Consider the following 21,523-nt stretch of genomic DNA (forward strand, 5'->3'; position numbering starts at 1 on the left):
CATTTACAATATATCAATTATAAAACTGTTTAGATTTATATTAATATATTACGTATGAAATAACTTATCATATTTGTTGATTAAAATTTTATGTGACGCATATATGTACATAAAAACATGTGATATATATGTATATATAAGTATAATATTTTATAATTGTATAAATATAATATATATATATAAAATAAGTCGTTAGCTTTTTAAGTCCGTAATTAATTGTTCGTATATTAACATTTCTGATATATATATATATATATATATATATATATATATATATATACATAACGACTTATTTTAAATATATTAACTCTGTTAATTAAATCTACAATGGATAAATCCAACGTTTCAGTTCTCTGGCTGGACTCTCATCTTTAATGTGTCGCAGTAATATATGAATTATAAAATTTATATAAATAAGTCTGTTGCAATATCCGCATTTTTCTAAATTGTCATTATAATAACGGTGACAAGTGGTAGATGGTTGGAGATAATTTTTCTTAAAATCGGAACCAGGAATCACCGATGTTTACGCTCAATTTTTGTCAAGCACCATTATATAAATAAATAAAAAAATTAATCAAGTTATTGATGTATATATGAATGATCACACTATCATTACATAGTTTTATTAAGAAGAATTTGACTTTTTAAATAAGATTTTTTTGTGAGCATTATATGTATAATATATGTATAGTGAAAAGTTAATAAGAGTACTTACATAAAAAATAGTTTGCTTTATATTCTATAGATGCAGGATCGCAATATTGGATTGGAAATTCGGATCTTAGAAGTAATTGTCTTACATATCTATCTCTGGATCACTTGCGTATTGAAATGACGAAGTGTATTTCTTTATATATCATGTAAATAAAAGAATATTAGTAATTGAATATTAATAATTGAAAATATATAGTAGAAATGTACGGATAATCAGAAACTAATATCTAAAATATTGATATATCTATACCTTGAAATATAAGCTACATAAGATGATTTTTTATATGACATATAGGCTAAATCATGTATGTAATACTTACATATATGATCTAAATGCATCGGGAAATATAACCATACTGATATAAAACCTTCTACCAGATTTTAATATAGTATAAAAATTTTGAAACTCTTGTCTGTTAAATGAAAAAAGAAATATAATTAATTTCTAAAAGTTATGTATATGTTAAAATATTTTTTAACCACAAAATTTTTATTTTAAACTACTCTTATTTTAATATATTACCAAAACCAATTAATAATTATATAGCATTTCTGGTTTTAGAATGTTCTAATGTTATCTTAATTTTTTTCTGACAAAAGAAAATAAGAAAGCAAAATTACTTAAAAATGTTAAAAATAATTTTATAAAAATATATATTTAAAGTCGCTTTGTGTCAAATACACGTTTTTAAAAAATTGATTATCTTTCTATCGTCCTTCTTTCTGCCTCTTTCTACAAAATAAAATTTAAATTTCTACTTCCTAAAAAATATCATTACAATAATGCAGAATAGGATATAAAAATACATGATCAAATTCGGCGATATATCTTTCAGGGGTAAATTTCTCGTTTGAATATCAAAATCTTCAAAATCGATATGTTCATCATTTCCTTCATCGTTTTTATATTTTCTCCTTTGATAGACAATATGCGAGAAAACTATTGTTTCATAGACATTCTTCAACAAGTAACATAAGTTATTATATAAATTAATATAAGAAACGTACGTTGAAGTTTGCCAGCGAAGATATAGGAAGACGATTTTATATATTTACAATTAGTCAGTTTTTGGATATCAATTTTTAAGAACAATAAAATTGCAAAATTATATAAGTTTTTGATATTTTTATGTATATGTATAACATTAAGTATATGTAGTAAGTATATATGTTTTAGAAATTTTAATTTATAATATATACATTTTAATTTATAATATTAATTTAAATTTAATTTATATAATATATATCTTTTTAATTTAGAATATATGTTAAAATTAGGAAAAATATGAAGATTTATAAAATTAGATTATTTTTTGATATTTTTTGATATTTGGTAAAGAATTCGTTTCAATTCAATTTCTGCTTTTAATTTAATTTATTTACTTATTATTTTTCTCTAGTTCCAAACAAAATATATATAACATACATAAATGTCATCTTATTATAATTAAAGTATGTATTTAAAATAATACAAATTTCGCAACATAAAAAAATTATAAAAAATAATATTTAGTATAGAAAATTTTGTGAAAAATATTTTTGTTTCTAATATTATATATATATATATGTCGTAGGCAAATGGTTATTTTAGGAAAATAGCTTTTGACTAGGCAAATGCTCTCTGGCGTGTACGTATTAAAAAGTACATCTTGGAAAAGAACGTTTAGATACCCATCTAAGCATAGGGAGACGGGGCGAAGCCCATAAAAAAATATAGCAAAACTTGAGAGTGCAGAAACTACCAAGGCTGACAGTACAGCCAGATAACCATTTGCCTAGTCAAAAGCTATTTTCCTAAAATAACTATTTGCCTACGACATATATATAATTATTTTAATTAATTATATTAATGTGCGTATTAAAACATATTAAATTTTTATATGTTTAATTCTTTATTTGCTCATATTTGTTTTCTTTATAATTGTTGTTTTGCAGCGTAATTTCGAGAGAGAGAGAAATAAGAATACAATAATTTAAGATAATTATAAATATTAATTTTAATATATGTATTTATTTTAAATCTCTCTCTCTCTCTCTCTCTCTCTCTCTCTATATATATATATATATATATATATATATATATATATATATATATGCTATGTCTCTAATATATATATTATACACACATATATATATATATATATATATATATATATATATATATATATATGCCCACTATTTTTATATTTCAACAATAATAATATAATATTGTTACGTCCGATAGAATTCACGAGTCTTTTCTTTCATGATATTAATTATCAACAAATCTCTGACAAGCGAGACGAGAGTAAAAAAATTCAAGCCGCTAGATAACGAATGTTAGAAACTGAGCAGGGCATAAATACTCAAAGGATCCTTTACATGCTTAAGAATTTTTAAACAAACAGAGTCGCCGTAAACTGAGAGTGTCATTTAAAACTAGAGTCATAAATTGCAGACGGTAACGGAAAAACTGAGGACACATGATACGAGTGCTTGCCTGACAGACCACCCGTAGATGACAGCTGCTTACTATAAACTTTTTAGAATATAGCAACATGCGATAACTCTCCTCGACTGTATCGAATTCTCTATTGATTAAGACCAAAAGCCTCTAATAAAAGTCTCCACTTTTCCTTTTCTTTGCAAATACCTGCGTATCCTTCGGTTAAACTAGTATTTAACATACTGATACGAATAAATACGCATACACGGTAATATTCGCAAAACTCTGATTTTCTCCTTCCTTTTCTTTCAAATAATATATAACGATTTATTAAAATCGTAATATTCTCTTCTCTTTCTATTCTCTATTGTAAAATACCATGCAAAATAATTAATAAAAAAATTGCTCAAAGTATATGAAATTATCAAAATAAACAAATAAATTTTGTGACTGGGGCTTGGTGAATGTTATTATTTAATTTTAATTTAGACTCATGTTTTAGTTAACTTAAATTTCAACCTTTTAATTTTAATTTAATCTAACGTACATGCGAGCAGCAAATCATACGCTTCTGACCATCTTTAATGTATACACTCACATTTACTTACTTATACATTTTATATTAGTTCATTTTCTTACTCTATTAATTATACATTGTAATGACCAATCAGAACCTAAGATTTTAACGTTAGAATTTTTCCCGCATTCTTCTGACTGATGACCTTCGAATTGGTGTAACAAATAATAATTACACGCGATAATAATTATAATCACCTATACATTACATTAACATTAGTATGTATAAATATATATATATTTGTATTTCTTTTTGTGTTATCGCAGATCTTAATTATGTTATATTCTGTATATTTATTCTTTTTTTCTTTTTAATTTTTTTCACAAATTATAATGTTTAATTTAATAATTCATTTAATTAATTAACCATACTCTTGTTTCCCTAATCCAAAATTGCACAAAGTCCCGTTCTGTGTCACAGAGGTCTAAGGCACTGTTCGTTTGTTCTTCCATAGACTCATCCTTCTCGAGTTCGGACGTAATAATATTATGTGCAACAAATTTATTAAAAATGGAGAAAAATAAAAATCTGTGGATTAAAAATGTAATAGCACTTATGCCTTATCTTTTATAAATTGATATCTAAAAATTACAAAAAGTAAAGAAAGAAAAATTAGAAGATAAAAGACATGTATTGTAGTAAGAGTTTTTAATATTTTTAAGTTACAAATAGGAAAAAAGCAAAAGATCGGCTAAGAAGATATTTCATGTAAATCTCGACTTGCGCGTAAAATTGTGCGCGTTTATTCGGCAGCAATCTACGTGAAAAATCATTTCTCCTGAGAAAAAAGTAAATATATAATTGTCATATAAATAGTAAAAGTATAGACTTAGCATTTGCCTTTATTTGAGGAGTGGGTACGTAGGAGATGTGCATGTAGAAGCACATTCAGAATTGTACAGTTGCGTTCTCTCTCGTTTGCCCATGCTATGAGTACAACACATGGACACATGCATGTTGGTTTTACAAATAAAATCTCGATTCTTGAAGGTTCTCCGTCAGCTATTCTCTCTGATAGTCAAGCGTGTACGACGACGTGGTACGACAATGGCTAAAAATTAATTATCTATTTATTTAGCTAGGTATTTATTCTTATATTTTATATTTATTTATTGAATAAATTATTGTCAGATTAAATTTAATCTTTATTTAAAGACTAAAATAAGGGTGACTGTCATTTAAATTAGATTAAAAAAAGTATATTGAAAATTTTTTTAATGTCACATTTTTTTTAAACAATTCATGTTAACATTTATATAAACATACAGCTATAAAATATAAGAAATATACATATGTATACATATGTATATATAAGGTGTCCGGTAAAGATTGAATCAATGTTCGTGAGCCGGTAGAGCGCATTAATCTCAACAGAAAAGTCCTTTACCATTTTGCGATTTTTGCAATAATGATTGAGAAATTAATTTTTAAAGATCGGCAAATCCGGCGCGAGTATCAGCGCGCCGCGAGAAGGACGGCCCACCGCTCACCGCTAGGCTAATTGATAATCGCTAATCAGTTGCTCTTATCAACGCTTCGCCTATGCCCCTGGTAATCGCGAATCGCGAGGCAGTGATTGCCTGTTTACGCGCGCTTAGCGACCAGCCTAGCGATGGGCCGTTCCTCTCGCGGCGTCCTGATACTCGCGCCGGATTTGCCGATCTTTATAAATTAATTTCTCAATCATTATTGGGAAAATCATAAAATGGTAGAAAACTTTTTTATTCAATTTAACCCGCTCTACCTGCACCCGAGAGGTGAATTTAACAAACAAAACATAAATTAATTATATGTAAAGTTAAGTTTATTTTGTGAAAAAAATGTATTGATTTTTTCCAATACTTTTTTATTTTTAGTTACACGTGGTTTTCCATTATCAAGTTTTTCAGATAATTATAGTGCAATACCTTCTTTTCCGTTCTCGATGTACGATTTTTTAAATTTAAATTATAATTTATTCCGTTACTAGCTATTTTTTTAATCATTCCTTCAGATATAGTACCTTTGAGAAATTGCAGAGATGTAATAAAAGTAGTTGTTATTCGAGAATGCATTTCGTTTGTTATCGCGTCTGAATATAATTTACGACTTATGAAAGAATTATTTTTTGAAATAATGAGATTTGCAATTTTTTGTAAAATATCAGTATCAAATTATGCGTTATGAAAATTTGTTGTTGTATTCATCTCTAGTAAATCTTCAGCTAACTTAGATAATTTGAACATTTCTGGATTTCGTCGGCGAGGCAGAAGTTTTTTTAAAAGTGGTAGACTATCTGAAAATCCTATAATAATATTTTTAAACAGCTCTGTCATAGACTACTAATTACAGCGCGAAGAAAGTGAGAAGTGTCAAATGTTGCGTTGTGTGCAATGTGCATAATATGCATGGTTTTGATAGTAAATGTAAATATTCATAAAATGCTTGTAATGCAGCTTTTATGTTAATGGAGTTGACTTTTTTTCCATATAAGAATAATTCGCCGGCGATATTCTCTAGTCCTGTTACTTTTGATGCTTTTGACGCAATGAGTTGTGTAGGATTCACATAAGTACAAAATATACTTTTTTCACATTTTGCTGCAATTTGCAAAATATCAGCAGTTTCTTATTGAAATCCTGATGTTTCTAAATCAAAGAAGACTATTTTGTATTTATGTGATTTATCAAATAAATAGCAAAGGAACTTGTAAGACATTACATAAATAATGCACTGCATTTTTTGACAAAAGAAAGATTCCAATAAATTGTCGGTCTGTCATATTAAACGGAGAGACATTGTCTCGTAGAGATTTCATTATAGCATAGTTTTCTCTCATAATATCTTCCTCTTCTACAGCTTCTAAGATACCCAACATCACAGCAAAAGCCATTTTTACAAATATATAACCTTAACATATAAATAATCTTATCTATCTCTTGTATTCTTATTTTTTAGATCTTTTATAAACATCTGTAATAAAAATAAATGTATAATAATTTTATCAAATGTAAATAATTTTATCAAAAACGTGAGAGAAATAGAAATTGTCAAATAAATAATACAAGAGAACTCTTACATGTTATTATTAAAATGAAAAATAACAATTATTGTAATTATTTATTTTTTTTTATCTAATTGTAAGATAGACGTATATCAACATTTACTTTAATAAACTAATGCATTTCAGTTTTTTCACAAAGTTTGTAAAAAAAAATTGTTCATATACAAAGTATTGAAGTAATATTAAAGGAAAATTTTGAATTTTTCGATAAATATTACTTACAAAGTCGAATAAATAATGCTTAGCAAATCTTGAAACCATGTCAGAGTTGAAAATTATTTTCTCTAGTTATATATAGTACTGTATTTTATATATAGTACTGTACTCTATAATATATATATATATATATATTATAGAGAGAAATATATTATAGTTATAACGCATGCGTTAAATAATTCGTAACGCATATTTCGCATTTTCGTATTCCATAAATATATCTTAACGCATGACATTACGAAGTTAACGTTATACTTGCGTTATGCAATTCATTACTAGAAATTTGTATTCTCTGAGATACCATAACGCATTTTTTAACGCGCTTGCTTGCGTTATGTAAAATAACGCTAACGCGAGACATTGCGCCGCGTTATACATTTAAAATTATCACGTTACATTAAGTTAAGTGATCACAAAGGTAAGTATTTTTCTAATTAAAAACATGTCATTTTATATAATTTAATTATTTATTATTATTTACAATTATTATTTATAATAAAAGTATTATATTTTTATTTATTAATTTAATTATTTTATTTATATTTATTTTTTTCTAAAACATTTATTTTTTGATTAAATTATTTACATTTGATAAAATTATTATACATTTATTTTTATCTAATGATATAATGAAATTTTGCTTTGCTATAAAATATACATATATATACGCAAAATTATAAGAGCATCTATACTGATGCTATTGCACAAGTAGGATAGATTTGTTTCTCTAACATTATTACTTGGATTACAATAAAGTATCTTTTTAATTTAGAATTTCAGATTGCAATATACATATTATTATTTTGTAATTTTCTATCTTTTTCTATCAAAGCATATGTAGATATATGTAGAATAGAAATATTATATTATCCGTTTTTTACATTTTCGCTTTTCTTTTGTAAGGGTACGTGACAACAGTCGGAAGATAGTGGGAGAAAGGACAAGATCTTCAAATTTACTCTCGAATAAGAGAGGACAGAGTGTGGGAGAGTGGGAGACTTGTAGTGTACATATGTGCTCTCTGCAATCAACAGACGCGTAAGAACAGTGTAACAGTAAACATCGTGTGGTTTCAAGCAGGGAACTAATTATAGGCGAATAGTTTGTTGCAATTAATTTGAATTATATTATCATATTTTGTATGTGTTTCACTGAATTATTTTCGTAATGGGTCCAATCATATGCTTACCTGAAGAAGCGATAGTTATCATCTTCTTGGTTATAATGATATCAGCATTCAGAATATCATTAAGATCAATACTTCAGATGTATGTACAACCAGTTCGAGTGGGAAGTCAAATACGACGAGTATCGGAAAAAAGTTTTCTTAAAGGTAATTCTGTTTATAAATTTTTTAAATTTGATTTCACTAATCCTATCGTACAATGTATCATACATGTACAAAAAATACTTTTAATAAAAGTAAAGTAAATAAAAATATAAAACCATAATATAAGAAAATCAAGAGAGATAAAAAAATTTTCGAGCCAACAATATAGAAATGAATATAAATTTATTTTTCTTTTTGAATAAATTAAATAAAACTTATTTTTCTTTAATAATTAAAAGAAAATTTTTTTAATAATTAAAAGGCGATATCTGCTTCTTGCCTTTTTGTACTTTGATTCTTTATTATTTGATCCTTTAAATTCTCTAGCCCTATTTAGAGACGATTTTTTCTCAGCGAAAATGTTGAGGCAATAATTTTCGATTTAAAAAGGAGGGTTTTTTGTAAACTAAACTTGTTCAAGTTAAAATAGTTCTAGTCGCGGGATCGTTACGGTTTTTAACGGCGAAACTCGGGATTCGGCGCATAATAATTTGCTAATGACGTTTTTATTTTTTTCTGTCGATCGCACGTAAATGCACGCTCCGTAGGATCTATGGATCTCGATTCGCCGATACGATTATTCGAATTGCGGAACGGTAAGCGAACCACGTAGCGTCCTTCGCTATCACGAGTAACATTTTTTGTAAAGTGTTTTTCACAATCTCTTTCTTCATCCGACCACGGTTTGTTTTCTGTGACCTCTTCGATCGTCCAAAATTTAGTTAATTGACTTTCTAAATTTGTCAAGTAGCACAATGTCGTTTTGACATTATTTTGCATTGAGGAGTTACCGGCGACTACCCATCCTAGTTGCGTTTTTTGTAAATATAAATCATAACCGTTGTATGATAAATTAATTTGACCGACCGAAAATAATGACAATGTAGCCCCCGATCCGATTAATAAGTCGATAGTGCGCGGTAAGTGAAATTCCGGGTCGGCTAATTTAATATTTCGAGGAATTTTGACCAGATCTCGAGAAAAAACTTCCGACGGAATTAAGTCTGCGATAGCCGGTAGAGTCAGGCATGTTAGATTTTTAGAAAAGTCCCCTTTCGTTGATTGTATAGTGACTTGAACTATGTCTTTCGATTCGGAATTCATAGCGTTAATTACACTAACTGGTATCGATTGTTTAACCGTACGTAGACTCAGCTTGACGACCGATTCGGATATAAAATTCGCGGTAGCACCCGTATCCAATAGAGCACGGCATTTTGTTAGATTATGTTTGTTATCACGGATGTATGACGGGTACCGGCAGAAATGGTGTCCGTCGACAACTTCAGCGTTACACACATACAACAGAAATCATATGTATACATATGCACTAACTTCATGTATATGCGCGTGATCCTGAAGTTGCCGACGGACACCATTTCTGCCGTTGCGAATAATTGCGACTTGAACATAGGTAAAATTGTCGCGATGCTCCATGCACTCCCCCCGGTCGGAACGATTCGTCAATCGGATTTATTTGCTTCGGATTGCGTCATGTTGTTCTTGCTCGAGATACGAGCATCATAATTATCAAGATGTAAAAGTGTGTTATGACGTTTCTGGCAAATTGTGCAATTTGAAAATTTACACGGAGTACCGCGATGAGAACGCAAACAATTATAACACAATTTTGCATTTTTTACCATTTCGATACGCTTATTAACCGGTAAGTGTTTGAATTTGTCACACATGTAAAGTGGGTGTCGTTTAGTATTGCAAACTGTGCAATTTCGAGATGCGCTAAACATAAAGGCTCGATTTACCGGACCGGTGCGTTTTCTTTTCGCCGGAGGTTCGCTTTCGTCTTATCGGATTCTAATAATTTTGATTGATCTCCTTTTGACGCACAAACTGCGATTTTATATAGAAATTCGTATAGCTGATCGAGAGAGGGAAATTCATCTCTTTCAAGAGACGCTTCCCATTTTTCTAAAGTAGTTTTCGATAATTTGTTCTCAAGAATGTGAACGATCCTTCCATGTGCTTTTGAATAATTTATTCCGTCTATCGTAAAAATCTTTATTTTGTTCGCGGCCTCGCCTTTTAATGATGACTTGAGATAGTGCAATTTGTCGATATCCGTTAAGTCTGATTGTGAATCGATTAAGTTGTGAAATGCGTTTTTGAATGAAAGCCAACTTTCAAATTTACCGTCGAACGTAGGTAAAGGCGCTAAAGGGAAGCTTGATTAGTCGCTCTCGCTTTGCTGCTATAGGCGTCGGCCGATCTGTCTGATTATCATCGCGCGTTTCGTTAATGTCTACGTTCGAACTGCTTGCTAGGATTAAATGATTTAATTTTCTACTTTACCCGCGAGAGAATAAAACCGATCTTGTATGCTAGTAAATTCGTCTTGGTGACTCTCGTTAGGTTCTAATACTACGAGCTCATCATTATATTCTTCAAACGCGTGATATAAATCTGTTAAACGTGACATTCTTAGTTTCAGTGTCGTATCGTCTAATTTTCCCTTATCGAAGAATTGCAAGTTTACAAAAAACGATGACCTCCTTCAAGACATTTTCACTAAGGAAAAATCGTCTCTAAATTGACTGGAAAACTTGTTCTTAAAAGAAAATCTGTTAATTTGATTACATCTTGTATATATTTATTTATTTATTTTTAGATTGTATATGATATCTATCTTTTTATATTAAATTTTGATTTGGAGATACGCTATTTTTAAGATTTGATAAAAGTAGCAAATGGAAAAATGTTGTTTTGGTGCGCTTTGCAAAATGTATCATTTATTCAGTTTGGACATGCAGATCTGAGGCACCCTATATATAATATATATATATATATATATATTTTTTTTTTATTTTTATATCGTCACATTTACATTTTTCACATATACAATTTGAAACAGTTCTAAATAGCGTTGAAATTAGGCATTATATTAAGAAAAAAAAACTTTATATTATTATAAAGTGATGAAACTAATATTCATATTAGTTTCATCACTGTTAATAAGAATAAATTATTTCCTCTAGCCTTACAGATTAAAAAATATGATTTATAGATTGCATTATGTGGAATATATAAAGTAATTATTTACGTCAATAGAAACATCTCCAGTGACTTTGATTTTAATGTACATATGTGAAAGAAACATTTATTTATGTTTTAATCGGCGCTCTCTCTCTCTCTCTCTCTCTCTCTCTCTCTCTCTCTCTCTTTCTTTCTCTTTCCTTTTTCTCGTCTCCTGTAATATTTTTAAAATATTTAAGTAAATTTTAATGTTAAAAATATTATAAAGTTATCAAACAGCACTTGGCGTTTTTAATACAAATCGAGATTTGTAATTATTGATAAGTTGTTTAAATTTTTATGCAACAAAGAATACAATAAAAAAATAAAAACCTGTTAATAAATGTTAAAAGTTTATTAATATATAAATAATATTATAAATATGTATTTATTTTGAAACTAATTAAGTTACTCTTAAATATTTTGGTCTATAGTATTATTTTTTAAATAATAATAAAAATTATTATTTAAAAAAATTTTTACTTTTTGCTTGTTCTTTTTCCGATTACTATATTTTTATACTCTTTTAAATATAAAATTAAAAATTAAAGATTAATTTAATAATAACAAATAATTTTTATTTTGGGAGAACTATTTAGTATCTTTCAACAAAATTTATCAGTTTAAGATTTTAAATTGAAGTATATGAGCAGTATATTTTTAAATATATAAACAAATTAATTTGTAACTTTTTTTTTCACGTCATTAAAAATAGTAAACATTAATTTGAACAGTTTATTTATTTATATGTCACGAAAATTATGATTAGCCACAATTTCTTAGATCTATTTACGCAAAATATGTATAAACTATACCTTTACATATTTATTATACAACCTAACATGTTGTTGCAAACATTGGTGAATATTATAATACATTGATTAATTAAAATATTTTACAAAAATAGAGTAAATCGAAGAAAAAGAAATTAACTATTTTATATTATCGATATAGACAAGTAGCATATACAGAAAATGTTAATATGTAAAGAAATTCATTTTGTTGGCACAACTTTTTCCTGTTATTCTCCTTCAGTCATTCTCTTCCTTTCAATTTCTCTCACTCTCTCTTTTTGTCTGCTTCTCTCTGTTTTGTGTACGCTTGTTTTACATAATTTCATATAACCTTTTTTTATAATTTTAAAGACCTATTTATAAACATTAAAACACAAGAAAATGTTCCTAGATTTTCAATCAATAATAATTATTGTTCGAAAGCAATAAAGATATTGTAAAGCCTAATTGTATATATAAACATATTTGTGTTCATAAATTATAATGTTACGTCCAGACTCGGAGAAAAATGAGCCGTAGGAAGGGCATGAGATAGTTTCCGAGACCATACGGGTCAGGATGTAGGTTTCGAGTCGAACGTATTTTGGACATTTGTTTGGTAAAGGAATCTAATCCTTATTACTCCGAATAGGACCAAGTACGATCTTTCGGCTGGAAAGAAAGAGAAATTATATATTTAAAAGAAAATTATTTTTTTTTATTTTACAAATTCATTCATAATAATAAAAGTTTGGATGTATTATTGAAATTACATTTGGTTTTTCATTTTGCTCGGTTTACAAATTATTATAATATTGTACATCATTATTTATTGATAAAGGTATTACCGCAGAAAATGTATGCATAACATAAACATATATGGTTGTAGAGTTTTCAGGGCCGGTTCTAGCTCCTTATTAGTTTGCGTGCGAGAACAATTTTTACGTCCTTATGTGGATGTGTAAAAAAAACGGAATAAAAAATGCAAATTATATACATATATAAAATATGTATTTTGCAAATATATATAGAAATTTAAAAAACACAAGAAAATAAAAATATTTTTTACTACTATTGAACTCTTCTAGATTTCTTACTAGCTAAATCGTCTCTATAATATCAGATAAATCTAGACTTTTACAAAAGTTTATAAAGTATGTTCTATAGCTAAAAGTCCTAATTCGGTTAATCGGTCCTGAGACATAAACGATCGGAAATAATTTTTTATTAATTTTAAATTTGAGAAACATTCATATTTTGCTATAAAACAAATTTTAAAATTTTCAAAAATTAAGGGGGAAAGGAAGGAGTGCGAAAAATAATGACATTTTCGAAAAATCTGATTATGCAGTTTTTAAGTACATTAAAAACCATAAAACTTTTAACGAACTGAGGCAAAATAAAAAAGGCAAATAAAAGCCAAGCTCTATCGTTAGTGAGCATACATATAATCTTTACTATATAAATCAAAGTTGAACATACTTAAGTTCTAACAATTAATTTTGGTGCATAATATTCTACTTTGTAAATTAAATGCGTAAATTTGTACGGTAATATTGTAAAATCGTTCTATATCTAATATATCATCCCAATCAAATTCGTGGTTGTAATCTAATCTATGGTTGGTGATTATAGAGCTGTTAGCGGATCTTAATCTAATGTGGTTTTTATGTTCCGTTATTCTCGTAATTAATTTTCTACCTGTTTTGGCCTACATATGAGGCATTGCAATCTTTGCAATTGAGTTTGTACACGACATTTTTTTTGCGATGACTTAGGAATTATATCTTTGTGCGTTTTAATAAACTTATTCAGTTTGTTTAGACTGTAATAGGAGAGTTTTATCTCTGTGTTTCTAGTCAAATTTTTAAAATGCTCCGCCAAATTCGGAGTATAAGGAATTGTAAAAAAAGAAATCTTGTCTTCACTGTCTGTTATTCTGTTATTATTATTGGATATGGTGAGATTGTTAATGAGATATTTAATCCTGTTTTAAATGTTGTGAAAAATGAAATATCTAACGGGTAATTATTTGCTATTAATATGTCAATTATTAATTGTAGTTGTTTTATTGTAGAAATTAGGTTTTGTGAAAGCAAAAAGGCTCTGTCCATAAGGCTGATAACCGTTCCTTTCTTTTGAATAAGTATAATGTCAGGAAAAAATTTAACAACAAAACATCACTATCAAGTCATATCTTCATAATCCATGATCTCTATGCGTTGTCAATAATCTAACATTTCATTTAAGTTTGCGCTAAAGATGGCCAAAAAATTGGCTGAAACATTCGCTTTTTAATTACAAAGTAGAAATTTACGCATTTAATTTACGAAGTAGAATATTATGCACCGAAATTAATTGTTAGAACTTAAGTATGTTCAACTTTAATTTATATAGTAAAGATTATATGCTCACTAACGACAGAGCTTAGCTCTTATTTGCCTTTTTTTACCTCAGTTCGTTAATTCTCACAGAGCCTCTTACATTAGTTAGTTTCATAAAACTTTTATTTGAACCTTTTTTTATATCTCTTATTTTTTCTCGATTCTTTAAAGATCTTTGGAGGAGATAGATGTTCCTGAAGGGCAACGAGCAGGGATTGAGGGTGAAAGAGAGGAAGGTGGCTGGATTTAAGAAGGACTTCCGTGTTGAAGGACCGTGAAGCAGTATGCTCTATTCTTCCTTTTATGTAACTTAATTAGACGCGAGACTCGATGCCTTGGCAGTACGGACTCGTTCCAACGATTGAGGTATTTATGCCTTTTGAGTCGTAATGACTGGCGAGGCGGGGTTCAATAGTATTCTAGGTATATTTGTTGAAGGTTAAAAAAGAAAAACAAAAGACTTTTGCAAACTTACTGTTGCATAGATTCGATAAAAGAAATACAGGAGAGTTTTTCTAATGGCGAAAGCAGTCGTCAGACTTGTTCCTAGAACGCGGCTGTCACTAGGTTCGGAAATAGATATATTTTTGTGCTGGGCAACTGTTTCGGATTATTGTCTGACAATTGATTGTTTATAAACCGTGCATTGAGTGAATTGTGTCTTCTTTGCCGAAAGTCTCCCTTTATATACCTTTTCGAAACAAAATTATTGATTATTGCTCATATGATTCTGATTTATGTTATTTTCCACGATCTCTGTTGATAATTTTAATTAGACATTCTTCTAACATTATCAGGGACCCATTTTCTGTTTTAGGTGCATTGAAAGTTATATGTAACAAAAATTCATTATATATTTTCTATTATTCAGGCGGTGATTCATCATTCTGTGGGAGCACTTGGGATTAAATATGTTGTTATTTTCCCTAATAGAGAGATTAGAGTCATACTGCCAGCAGGTCCTTTTCCTTTTTTCAATTTGTGATATATTTTTTATCGCTCGCTCGGTCATTATCACGACTCCGCGGAAATCATGGAGTTAGGATGACCTAACAATTGTCGTTGTAGACAATTACACTCGCGATTCCACAGTAGGAGGAAATCGTGCAGTCGGGATGACGTAAAAAATAATATTCTAGATCTTTTCTTTAAGTTTTTTGAAATAAACATTTTACAATTAGATTAACAAATTTGTCATATATATAAAACGATAGATACTGTATCTTTTTTAAATATTCTCACTTTTTATTCAAAACTGTTTATTAAGCCATAAATTTAAACGTAAATTTAAAAATAATAAATGGAGATATATTCGTGTCAATATTTTATTACAATGTAGTTTTGAGACAGATCCAAAATTTGTTGGCTATAAAATATTGAAATTATTTGATAAATCAAAAATAATTTCTCCATCTAACATCAATAAAAGTTGTTGTTTATTCAATCACTCACAATCAGTTGGAAAATTTGTTTTCTTGTTAAAAATTTTGCTGGTTAAAATTTTAATACATTTATTTGTTAATTTAATATATTGCTGTTCTGTTAATTCAAGTTAAGAGTATGAGATAATGTTAAATTATTAAAACAGTTGAAAAAGAGTGTAAAACTAACACAATGCTCGTATTTTTAATTTTACACAATAGATATGTTCCGTATGTTAATAACAGACTTATCTGTTAAAATTTATTGAAAAAAAACCATTACTTCTGGACATGATCTTGACATGTCTGAATTATCACAATTTGAGATGAACAAATTAAACTGTTGTTTAATACAATAAATATAAATATAAATATAAATAAATATATATATATATATATATGTATATATACAATATATATATATATATATATATATATATATATATATATATAATGTACTTTGGTTAAAGTACAACAATACTTTGATTAAAAAATAACATACAATAAGGACAATTCGGCAATCTTATCAAGAATATCGTCAAAGTTATCTTTCATACGCATATATTTTGGTAAGGAGGATGATTTATTAGTAGTATTAATCAGAAAGTTATTATGCAGCCTTGATTGAGGTTAGTTCAAAATGACCGAACAAGATTCTACCGTTCTCAAAAAACAGCATGCAAGTATTAAACGAATAAAAACATATAGATTTAATCGCTTCCATTATGCCGTCAGTTATAGCTCAGTTCGTAGAGTGTAAATCTAAATTAAATGATTATTGGTTCGAATATAATGAAATATAATCATAATTTGAATTGTTCGAGGAGACCGAAGCCAACGATCGCGCTAATTTTGCAAAAGCATTTTATTCGTTATTCGCAAGAATTGGTGAAATTCTTAACTTTAGAATTCCGCCGTATGTAATAGCGATTTTTTTGTCCGCCTCGCATATGTCTGACCAATCAGAAAATCAATTTAACGTTCGATTGTCTAAATTAAATTTGCCAACGTTTTCTAGGAAGTATTATGAGTGAGTTCCGTTTTCATTCATTCCATTTAATTATATATTCAATTGTATCGATCAGTAACGTACAAAAACTACAGTATTTAAAGACTTCATTAATCGATGATGCGAACTATGTAATTAACTCTTTAAAAATTTTCGATTTAGATTACGATCTCACGTGGAATCTTTTAAAGGAATTTTATGGCAATAAACGCGTTCATGCGCACATTAAGGCAATTGTCATCCATGACAAAGTAAAATTCAGTAGAGTTAAGATAGATTGCAGACGGAGCAATTAGACATATACACCAGCTCTTTAAGCTCTCAAATGTTCTACATCTCATTGGAATAATTTGCTCGTACATATTTTAAGCTCAAAATTAAACGCGCTCACATTGCGAGAATGACAATTGTCATTGGGCAGCACGGATCCTCCCACGTTCAATTATTTTAGTGACTTTATCACTCATCGCTGTCAAATGCTCGAAGCTGCAGGCAAAACAATTGACGCAACAAGAAGAGCGTTAGAAAGCATTCACAATCTTATCTAAAGCGCCAAACATCATGCATCACAACAGTTAAGCCTCAAAAATTGATATTCTTATGGACAGTGAGACAAATCAAGTCTTTCTCTAAACACTCAACGTTACAACGCGAAAACGCACTTTATATGAATATTGGTCAGACATTGGTCTGAACGATTCATCTATGCGTAACATATGATCATTCCCTGCAAATATAACCAATGTTCAATTACACAATCAGTTATCACATCTGGCATCTAAAGAATATTGGTGATGTAGCCGAGTACCAAGAAGGTTTTCTGTGAAAAACTTTTTTTTTAACGATAAATAACGTTTCTTAAAACTTTCAAGATAGATATATCGTCAAACTTCCAGTCAAGAAAGCATTAATCGTCAAATGGGAGACTCGTCACTTTGAAGCGCTTGCGAAATCTAGAAAAACATTTCAGTTGAGACTCAGGATTTAAGGCTCAATACATTCAATTCATGGCGGAATGTCTATCACTGAGACAAGTAGCTGTATCTTTGAATGAAGACACATTATTATATTATTTGCTACATCATGACATTTAAAAGCTCAAAGCAATCATCAAAAATCCGTATCATTTTTGACGCTTCATGCAAGAAAATTAGCATATCACGAACGACACGCTAAGAGTTAGCCCAGTCGTTCAACAAGACTTAATGTTTATTGTGATTCTGCGCTTTCGTATATTTATATACGTACTAGGAGCTGACATAGTAAAAATATATGTACAAGTATTAATACATCCTATATATATGCAGACACGCTTGCAGAGAATATTATGGCGCAACAACTTCTCATCGAACATCGAGACATATGAGTTGATCACAGTTACATACAATATCTCGTCGGTATCATATCTTGTCATAAAATGTCTGAAGCATCTAGCCGAACAATATTCGTCAAGCTACCCGAGCTCAACTCAATATATCTACAACGCGACTTCTATGTTGACCATTTGTTCATAGGAGCTGATACAATTCAAGATGCAAAATCAGCTCGAGTTGAGATAATACAATTGTTAGATTGGGATTATTCGACCTTAGCAAGTGGACTTTAAATTGCTCGCAACTATTAGAGTCAGTGGATAATCAAAACAACAAACTAATTTGATGACGGAGCTGATTCATACATCTTAAGTATACAGTGGAATCAGGCTACAGACACGTTTGACTTTTCGTATGAATCTGATGCAAAGCATAACACTGTATTTAAATGGACTAATTTAAACTATATTATCCGAGGTTTCTATTTGATCTCTTAGTACTTCTCGGATTAATTGTGATCAGTGCAAAACTAATTCTTCAAGATCTTTGGCGATCAGATGCCTAATGGGATGAATTTCTTCCGCAAACTATACATACTTGTTGGTCGACGCTTAACAATAAGTTACAGTTGGTCAAATTAAATCAATTAACAATTTCGCGGCGCGTTAAGTTCGATTCTCAAGCTATACAGATACATGACTTTTGCGATGCCAATCAGTATACTTATGGAGTCTGTATATAGGAGCACGAAACTTGGTCTCAACAAATATCGTTCTGAGCTGTTTTGTTTCAAGTCATGGATTGCATTTTGAAAATGATATCACTACCACGCCTGGAATTATCTGCAGCTCTGTTATTAGACCATTTAATCGAGAAAATTAGAATATCGATAGATACAAGAGATAGATCAAAATATTTGATTCAACAATAACCTTGAACTGGATTTCATCACCGCGCAAATGGTCAATCTTTGTGGTAAATCGAGTGAGAGAAATTCAACGACTAATTGAACCAGAGAACTGGCTTCACATGCTCAAAATCCAGTCAATATGTTGTCACGTAGGCTCAACCCGCACGAATTAATTAATGCCAACACTTGGTGATATGGTCCGACAATCCTACAACTTGACGATAATTGCTGGACAAATAACGATTTTTCCTATCTTGATAAAAATGACTACACCGGAACAACGAAGAATTAATGCTACTGTCGCTATTTTCGATTGCAACACGGTCGACGAGATATTAAATAAACATTCCAACTTGAATGAAGCAGTCGCATCCTAACCTATTACCTAAGCGTTTTAAGAACACGTCCAAAATCATTGACTTTATTTATCTCGCATAAAGAGATCTCTTTAGCATTATTCTTAATTTGCAAGCTAATACAACAGCGCTCCTGAAAAGGTACATAGCGTTAAGCAAACATGAAACCGTCAATTCTACTAAGATCTTCTCATCATTCATGGACGAATATGGGTTGATACGAATGGGAAGTAGATTAAAAAACTCGGATTTATCCTTCAATACACGTCAATACTTTTGTCATGTGAGCATGACTTAACAAAATGGATAATAATGCAGGAGCACGTATGGAATATGCACGCAGTAACTCTACCATGGCTGTCATCAGATAACGGTTTCGATCCTTATTAATCAGTTAAAAATTATTTTGGAATTTATAGAATGTTTTAAAGCTAAACCTACACATTCCGAGATAATAGCACCACTGCCACATGTGTAAAAGTTTCGAGATTATTCTCGTATTATAGCGTTGACAATGCCGGTCCGATGATTTTGCAAGAAGGCAAACGATGAAATGCACAAAATGATAAGACATATGTTGTTGTTTTTCTTTGTTTTGTTGTTAAAGCAGTAGATTTAGAACTAGTGAATGAATTAACTTCTCAGATGTTTATTAGCCGCGCTTAAGCGTTTCATGTCGCGTAGAAATAAGCTTTTTCATATGTATTCAGATAATGGAACGTTTGTTGGTGCTTGGAGTCAACTTAAGGAATTTTTTGATTTTTTAAATTAGATCAGATTCTAGATGACGTAAGGCAATTTCTTCGCAATCAACAAACTTTTTTGGAATTTTATTCCCTAATCCTCATTTTGGAAGCTTGTGAGAGGCGGCGGTAAAGTTAAAAAGTCGTAAAACATCATACGAATCGGATTGTTGGCAAGGCTCACTTTTGAGGAAATGCAAATGTGTTTTGCGAAATAGAAGCGAAAAACTCACGACCCCTCATATCCGTGTCTTAAGCACGAATTTGAATGATTTGCCGTATTTAAGTTCGAGTCATTTCTTGGTTAGCACTGCTGTGAATAGTCCTCTTTGCCATGATTTAAATTTTAAACGATGTAAATGAAAATCGTTTAGTACGATGGTAAAACAGTTAAGACAACATTTTTTGGTGTCGATGGAGTTTCAAATATCTCTATTTATTACAATCAGTGTTAAAGTGGAAAACTGATAAAGATGCTTAGTTAACACCCAATCAACATGGTATTTATAAAACAACAGCGTTTAGCCCCGTTATATTAGTTACTGGGGCGCATAAAAGAAGTTCATATCGGTGCAGACGATGTTTAAGTAAAATTATGTAGTAGTTGAGTAATAAAGTAGTTGGACAATATATTTTGAGAGAAAAAAGAAAAATTATTAATAACAATAAATAATAAAGGTAGAAGGATACACAAAATTATATAAAAATTAATAGTAAGTACCCATACAGCACAGAAATCTTTCAGAGATATTGTTACATCCAGACTCAGAATAAGGATGAGATAATGGAAGGACGGAACTTACCCTTGTCGAAACGCGTTAAAATCTTAAACGTTTTTGACTCGAACGAACTGTACAAGGCCTGACCCGGTCAAAGACTTCGAGGGTCTCTTTTACTGGGTCAGTAGGCCGTTCGTTTGGTGGTCCCTTTTCGGTAAGGGAATTTAATTTCTGTTACGCGGGACGGGACCTTGTACGATCTGGGAGTCAGAGAAATACATTTGAAAGGGTTAATAAATATAATTAATAGATTAAAATATTAACTTTATATATTTATTAATAAGAAATGAATATATATAAGATTTTTAAAAAAATTAACATTATAATTAGGTGGTTAATATAACTTATGAATGGGCTGACAGTGTGTGTGTATGTGTGTGTGTTGTGAATGTGTGGGAGTTCACGGGTGTTACATAAATTCGGAAGGTCGTCAGTCAGATAATTTGGAGATCGACTAAGAGAGATTTATTACTTGATTGGTATTTATACAATAATTC

At 29.6% G+C, this 21,523-nt stretch overlaps 1 long non-coding RNA gene across 1 annotated transcript in view; it reads left to right on the forward strand.

The window, feature by feature from the left end:
* The first annotated feature begins 7,950 nt into the window (after positions 1 to 7,950).
* The window catches only part of LOC140667268 (uncharacterized), a 95,149-nt gene continuing 81,576 nt past the window's right edge, over positions 7,951 to 21,523 (forward strand). The window contains exons 1-2 of the long non-coding RNA XR_012046973.1: positions 7,951 to 8,311; positions 14,667 to 14,861. This is a non-coding gene — a long non-coding RNA (uncharacterized lncRNA). The remainder of the gene's footprint in view (positions 8,312 to 14,666; positions 14,862 to 21,523) is intronic.

Source organism: Anoplolepis gracilipes, chromosome 6 (genome assembly GCF_047496725.1).
Source record: "Anoplolepis gracilipes chromosome 6, ASM4749672v1, whole genome shotgun sequence".
Classification (NCBI taxonomy): domain Eukaryota; kingdom Metazoa; phylum Arthropoda; class Insecta; order Hymenoptera; family Formicidae; genus Anoplolepis; species Anoplolepis gracilipes.